We start from the raw sequence: 8271 nt of genomic DNA on the forward strand, positions 1-8271 counted from the left end.
GGCTAGGATCTGGAACCAACTTCCAAGGGAAGTGGTGCTGGCTCCTACCCTGGGGGTCTTTAAAAAGAGGCTTGATGCCTACCTGGATGGAGTCATTTGAGCCCAGTTTTTCTCCTGCCCAGGCAGGGGGTTGGACTTGAAGATCTACAAGGTCCCTTCCAACCCTACTTCTATCATTCTATGCCAAAATGAACTTGGGCCGACAGTGTGGGGACACAGTCTGGAAGGCCAACCATACCTTATCATGCATCCACAGATGCATCTCAAGCAGGTCCAAGGAGGTGATCCTCCCCCTCTATGCAACACTGGTCAGGCCACAATTGGAGTACTGCATCCAGTTCTGGGCACCAAATTTCAGGAGGGATGTGGACAACATGGAGAGTGTCCAGAGGAGGGCCACTCGTAAAATAGGGGGCAGCAAGGCAGGCCCTATGAACAGAGGCTCAGGGACCTGAACCTGTTCAATCTCCACAAGAGAAGGCTGAGCCGGGATCTAGTGGTCATTTACAAACTAGTCAGAGGGGACCAGCAGGCATTGGGGGAGTCCCTGTTCCCCCGAGCACTACCAGGAGTGACTAGAAATAATGGTAACAAGCTGGCAGAGGGTAGATTCAGACTAGACATCAGGAGAAGCTACTTCACTGACAGGGTGGCTAGGATCTGGAACCAACTTCCAAGAGAAGTGGTGCTGGCTCCTACCCTGAGGTCTTTAAGAGAAGCCTGGATGAACACCTTGCTGGGGTCATTTGACCCCAGTACTCTTTCCTGCCATGGCAGGGGGTTGGACTTGATGATCTGCTCAGGCCCCTTTCGACCCTACCAACTATAAAAGTATGAATATATAAAACTAAGAATTTATTTTTGAGCTATTATGCAATCACCTCTATAGACACTATGCAAAACACAAATCCTAACAAATTTTATTTTTTATTATAAAATTAAAATATTTTATAGTAGGAGTTTGACTTTTAGTGTATGATTTGTTTTCTTCTGGTTCCAAGATGCAACTCCCCCTCCTAAAAATAATATTTCCAGGGGACAAGAGGAAGGACTTCCAGTGGCAAAGGTCAGGGGTTAGGGGGTGGGACGTCGAGTCCCAAGCTGGTGACAAGGGGGTGTGGCAACTGTCAAGGGGCAGGACTACCCATGTGGCTCTTGACAGCTCCTCAAAACTCGTTAATGAGCCATGCACCTGAAATAATTGCCTGCCCTTGGCATAGGCTGACAGATCTGGCCTGCAGAATAAAAGTTTTAATTTATATAGATTTCTGTATGTCAGTAATATTGAAACTGTCAAATATACAATTATGATTTAAACAAATAATGTTCCTTTTACTGATTTACTACAAAGGTACTTTTTTTTCCCTGGCAAACAGTATCTCAATAGCCTCTGCCCAGGGAGCATAGACTTAATTTTTATCTCTATCCTCACTTCCTGCCTGGTTTTTCAGTATCTGTTCAAAAAGTGGCACTTACTGGTAGCAGCTAGACTGACCTACTACACAGTCCTGCTATGCAAGTTTGTCAGTGCTAAATGTTGATCTATCAGTATACTGGCTCAAGTCCATTTTAATTTAGTTTTCCCATTTTTTCCTTCCTACAAGGGCTATGCTTCTGCCTATTGTGCTGGAAAATAAACTCTTTGCTAATTATAGTCTCTATAATTCTCACAGTAACTATCAAAACCAGAATTTAAATTGTAATTCCTTATATAGAGACGGATGTGTACAATGTTTAATATAATATGGTCATTGTCCTTTGAGTTTGCCATTTGTTACTTGTTATTTCAGATAGGAAAAATAAATCATATGGTAAAAATAACTTCTGAATTATGCACATTATTCAAATCATCTATTTTTGTCAGGACCTCTTAGAGTCTAAATAATAGAAAGGAGATCTAGTTCTGTCTACCATTAGGTAGATGTTCTCATTACTCTTTATTATTGTTCACATCAGTTGGAAAGGTTCAAACAACTCAATTCAGTCATTGGCTATAATTATATTTAGACATATTTACACAAAATATATTATAAAGAAGATATCAAAACATGGTTTAAAAACTCTGAATTAGGACAGACTTTAGTGATATGGCTAAGTTTAGGATTAAGGATAACTAATGATTAATATTCATGGGTAATAATAAATGTATTAGGTGACATTAATTAAAGAAAAATTACGACTTCTTAAAGTCAAACCATAACTCTTGGGGAAAACAGATATATTAGGCAATAATGAATTATTTATTCAAAAGAAAGAACACAATTGCAAAAAGGATTATATCTCTTGCAGTGTTTGAATGAAGACTTCTGATGAGCCCTTTCCTACCTATCTTTCATCTGATTTATTTAGTTTCTTAGTAAATCCTGTAAAGATGATATTTAGCAGTTTTCAACTAATTTGAATAAAGTTTACTGTACAAAGTTTTCCAAAAACAAGTTAAGTCTATGTTGTCAAGAAATGTTCATCCTTAGTTCATCTTACTAAATAATTTATAGATTAAATTATGTACTATTAATTAGATATCAAAGGTCCTGGTTCCTTGCTCTTTCCATATTGTTAAATGAAAAAGGATACTAGTTTAAGAATACCTTTATAAGGTACTGCTTAATCACAATCTTTCCTAGATTGCAGGATTCCTCCCTGACTTTAGCAGCTCCATCAGAAAAGACATTTTTTTAAGCCACCCACATTCCATGTCTTATTGCAGCATGGTAAAAATAAAAAATACAGAGTTTGCCATATTCCTTCCCAAACACTCATTCAAAACCCAAGTGGAATGTGTATTTTTCTATTCTGTTTGCATCTGATGCCCTGCTACATACAGATTAGGTCACTACCCAGTACTTCCCAGCACTGATCTAAGGATAATATCAGTAGCACATAAGTGTAAAAAACACTAAACTTCCTCTGATGCAACTTGAGACCAATGCTTGTTGTTCTGTTATTTGCCACCATTAAAAACAGTCCATCTCTATTCTCTTTGAAAGCATCATTAAGGCAGCTGACAATTCCTGTTAAATCCACTCTCAGTTGTCTCCTCTTCAGACTAATAATCCCAGTTCTCTCAGCCATAAATCATGTACCCCAAACCCCTAACCCCTTTTTGTTTCTCACTGTGGGACTCTCTCCAATTTATCTACATCCTTTCTGTAACAGGGCCTAAAACTGGACACAGAACTCCAGATGTGGGCTTATCAGTGCTTAATAGAGGGGAATAATCACTTCACTTGATCTATCTGAAACACTCCTACCAATGCAGCCTAGTATGCCATTAGCTTTGTTCCTCAACAAGGGCACACTGTTAGCTCATATTCAGCTTACTACCCACTGTAAGCCCCAGATCCTTTTCAGTAGAACTGCTGCTTAGCCAGTGCATGGGATTGTTCTGTCCTAAGTGTAGGACTTTGCACTTCTCCTTATTAAACCTTGTGAGATTTCTTTTAGTCCAATCTTCTAATTTGTTGAGGTTCCTCTGAATCCTAGCCCTATCCTCCTATATATTTACTATTTCCCCCAACTTGTTGTCATGTGCAGACTTACTAAGGGTGCATTCATCTTCCAGGTCAATGATGAACAGGGATCCTGGTTTTCTCTGATAAAAAAATATCCCCAATTTTCAGATTAAAAAAAGTAACCCCAAATCCGCATTCTTCCATGATTAAAATGAAACACAACACCACTATATACCTATATCTATATATCTATAGGTGTTTCATTTTAATCATGGAAAAATGTGGATTTTAGGTTACATTCTTAATCTGAAAATTGGGGATTTTTTTTTTTAAATCAGAGAAAAGCAGGCTCCTTGGTGATGATGATATTGAAGAGAACTGGCCCAAGAACTGACTCCTGGGGCACTTCACTTGATACCAGCTATCAACTAGACATTGAACCAATGGGTACTACCGCCTGGGTGTCTACACATGCACCAGACTGTGCAGTTGTTACTGTGCTTAAGCAAGTACTAAATGACTGCATAGTAACTGATGTTACTGCACAGTCCCATTTCTGAATATTTATTTTTAGCTGCTACTGTGCAGTAGCAATGAACAGTAGCATTGCCATCATGGTTCGTGCCCAGGCACACTATGTAGATGTAGCAATGAGCTATGGCTCAGTAGCTCATTGCTATGGTTACATTGCATCTTGTGTAGACATGCCCTCTGAGCCTGATGATCCAGCCAGTTTTCTATCCATGTTACAGTCCATTCATCCAACCTGAACTTCCTTAGATTGCTCATTTATTTATTTATTTGGTATTTTTATAGTCTCTGAATAGATTGATTTCAAAACTGCCGTCACATCCACATGATCTTCAGTAAAGATGGTTTGCTCTCCCTATATGACTAGATGGTTGTTATAAGCAGCTCAGTAGAAGAGGGAGAAGAAAGGGGGAATTAATTATTTTTTCTCCAAACAAAGCTGAGTAGCTTTCTATTAAGAAAAAACTTGATAATAAACAGACAGTTTCTTTAAAGAAAAATAAAATCCTTGTTCTGCACTCAGGAGTTACTACTTCACTAACAGGGAAGATTGTTGATTCCCTTTCTTCTACCTGAGAAGTACTGATTTTAGTCTGAACAGGCAACTTCTGCATAGTTGAAGATGTAATTAATAGGGCTGTGTGAAATGGCTGTGTTTCGTTTCAGTTTAGGATTCGGCCATTTCAGAAAACAGTGATTCAATTTGGTGTTTTGGATCACTGTTCTGTTTGGTTTTGGCCAAATATGTTTTTGAGATTTGGCTCCATTGAATCTCCTCTGAATCTGTTTCAAATTAGCTGCAAGCTTTGCACAGCCCAGCTGGATGGGGCTTGGGACCAGGGCTGCAGGGCTTGGGGCCCCAGCTGTGAGCAGGACGGGGCTGTGGGTGGCTCATCCAGGGGAGGGCCACTGCCCTCTGTGCAGGTGAGGAGACCCCTGCATAGATCTCTGTTCCCTGTCACACTGGGTCTTGGGACAGGGAAGCATCACAAAGCAGCAAGCGAGCCTGCTGGTTCCTGCTGCATGACTTGGCTTTGCAGGGAGCAGAGATCTGCACCAGGGGTATACTTGACACTGCTGCCTGCCCTGTGCTACCCTGGTGATATAGGGCTGTGAGGAGCAAGCAGCAGCAGCAAGGAGACACAGGAATGGATCTCTGCTCCCTGTGGAGTCAGGTCACCTGGGAGGAACCAGCACTGCTCTGCCACAAGACCTGGCTCCACAGGGAGCAGAGCTCCACACTGGGGGTCTCCTTGCTGCCACTGCCCACTCTGCACTGCCCTGGATCTCTGTTCCCTATGGAGCCAGGTCATGTGGCAGGGACCACCACTGCTCTGCCACACAACCTGGCTCTGCAGAGATCAAAGATCTGTGCCAAGGTCTCCTTGCCATCACTGACCACCCTGCATTGCCCCAGATCTCTGCTCCCTGTAGAGCCAGGTTGTATGGTAGAGAAGTGCTGATCCCTGCCACATGACCTGGCTCTACAGGGAGCAGAGATCAGCGCCGGGGGTCTTCTTGCTACTGATGTCCATCCCATGCAGCCGGTGTCACTGGGGCAGGCAGTGGCAGCAAGGAGACCCCCAGCACAGATCTCTGCTCCTTGAAGAGCCAAGTCGCACTGCAGGGCAGCAGCATACAGCTGTTTCCCTGCAAGCCTGGTGCTGAAACTCCAAAATTTTCCAAAATGTTTTGGATGCCTCGTTTCATTTTGGAGATGTTTCAAAGCCTTTTTGTTTCTTCTCCTCCTTTATTTTATCTCAGTCCTGAAGCATGTGTTGTTACTATATAAGGAACTGCTAGGCATGCTAGTCATCAACTGAAACAGCAAAAAGGAGGAAAATGAAGAATTAGTTCAGTAATAGTCCTTAACTGTTACTGTAGAGGCAATTATAAAGATCAAATGATGAAATGACATGCTAATATATCATGAAAGGAGTATAGGTAAGTAGATAAGCAAGGGACAAAAATAACTAAGATTTTGTAACATGCTTTGCTGAGCTGATTTTTAAAAATGTATTTAATCATATTATAGTTGAATCTAGTCAGTGAAGGTACAGCTACTGTTGAAACATTCTGTTCTTTGAAAATTATAGCCCTACTATAAGTGTCTAGCCTTTCTTCATGTTTATCTTGACTTCCAGTGTTGTAACTGGAGGGAAGGGGAGATGATGATCATGGCAACCACCTTGGGTGCCAGCTTCAAAGAGAGTCCACAGCCACCTTTTCACATTTGTGTTCACAAACTGGAAGTTTCCCCTTTGCCCAGGGGGCCTGGCTGCATCCCTACACTGCATCCCTATTACATTGGTGTAAATGACTAAAAAAAAGGTGCAAGGCACTGAACACACAGGCTGTATCACTCTTTTTGGGTGGGGTAAGAGGCTTGCTATATATGAATTACTATAGCTACTGCATTATTTCCATTCATGGATGCTTGTTGGTCTTGAGTCCTCAGACTGTACTCTCACTAAAGTCAATAAGAATTTAGCCAGGTAAAGATTAGTTGTGTGTTACTCAAGATGAAATTTTCATATGGTATTTACATTTGTCAATACCTTATTCACTATTTTAGTGATTAGCTTATTCACTATTCTCCTTCATTTATTCTGGGTGAGTTTTGCTTTATTTTGACAGTATTGCTTAATATTTTCCTCCATGCTACTTGAAACTAAAGAGAAACAGCTTTAAATTACTGACATGATATGCAGGTACTGCTTGGAGGTTAAAAATGTTGCCTGTTCTACAAGCAGGAATCATTTGTTTTCCTCAACTGGGACTGGAAATGCCATAAAGCAGAAATGGAATGTTAAAGCTCCATGAATACATCATATGCCTGAAAAATGCTAAGCAAAACAAAAAAAAGGTAAATTGAGAAGGAAAGATAAATATGTAAGGAAATACATCAGTCAGTGAGATAGAGCATATTACAATTAATACTGTAGAGTACCAGTTATCTGGAAACCATATATCCAAACTTTCAGTTATGCAAAGGCTACATCACCAACCTGCAGGGTATAAGATACAGCAATGGCAAAAGAGAGAGCAGTTTTGATGACTGCCAAAAAATCATGAGATAATCAAATTGAAAGCAGATGAATGTGTTGCCAAACTTGCTTTAGAATATGGTACTGGAATATGTTTGTAGAATGAATGTTTCATTAATTGAATAGTTTGGTTTTACAAATAGATTTTGTTTCCAATGAGTTTTGAAATGATTCTTTTCCACTGTGTAGAAAAGAAACATTTTCAAACCTCAGTTTGTAAATATATACCCCACATCTTCATATAGCCACTTAAATTAATATGATTGACCTATATGGCCTCAAGAGATCTTCTATTTAAATTCCATAATCTGTGGAAGTATCAAGTCTACCTAGACCATCTCTGACAAACATTCTTAAAAACCTCCAATGAATGCTATTGCATAACTTCCATAGATAGTCTTTCTAGTGTTTCACTACCATAACAATTAGGCAGTTTTTTCCTAACATACAATCTAAATCATATTTGCTGCAAAGTAAGCTGATTTCTTCTTGTTTCTTCCCCAGAAGCTATTGGAAATAATTGAATGCTCTATCCTTCATTGCAATCTTTTATGGATGGGAAGATTGTTATGTATTCTCCCCTTAGTCTTCTCAATTGTAAACTACAGAAATCCATTTAGTATAAATTTTCCCTATAGGTCATTGTGAAAGAGTAAACAGTGACGCAGCAAAAAGAGCCGAGAACGCCGCTTCCAGAGCTATTTCCATATTAGGATAGAAGCTCCAGGAAAAGAAAAGAAATAGGAGAAGGGAGTCTCAGAAAGGGAGAAGAAAGAAAGAGCATCTGAAGGAGAAAGTGAGGGAGAAAGAAGATCTCCAGGAGATAAGACACTTACCTCAGGATTTTTCTCGCTGCTGGAGAGAGCGGAGCTCTGAGAAAGAGGGGCGGATCCCTGAAGAGGCACCGGAGACAGGGTTAGGAGCCACACTGAAAAGTAAACAAACAAACAAAAAAGAGAAGAGTGAATTGACTCACTACCACAAGCTTAGTGAAAACAACTGAGTGCTGACCACAAGGATTCAAGGCTTCAGGCACACACCAGATGAAAGGTACACACTCAGGATAGCAAAAGTAAAGAGAGAGAAATAACAAGGCTTGAAGAGAAAAGCCTGCTCTATAAATAAATAAATAAAGGAAATAAATGGACAAACCAGAGTTAAAGGGACTTTGTTTATTAACACCAAGTTCAGTCCAACCAAACTGAAAAAGGTTAAATAAGAACAGTATGTAGATAGAATTA

Source organism: Gavialis gangeticus, unplaced genomic scaffold (genome assembly GCF_001723915.1).
Source record: "Gavialis gangeticus isolate Ggan-Ray unplaced genomic scaffold, GavGan_comp1, whole genome shotgun sequence".
NCBI lineage: Eukaryota > Metazoa > Chordata > Crocodylia > Gavialidae > Gavialis > Gavialis gangeticus.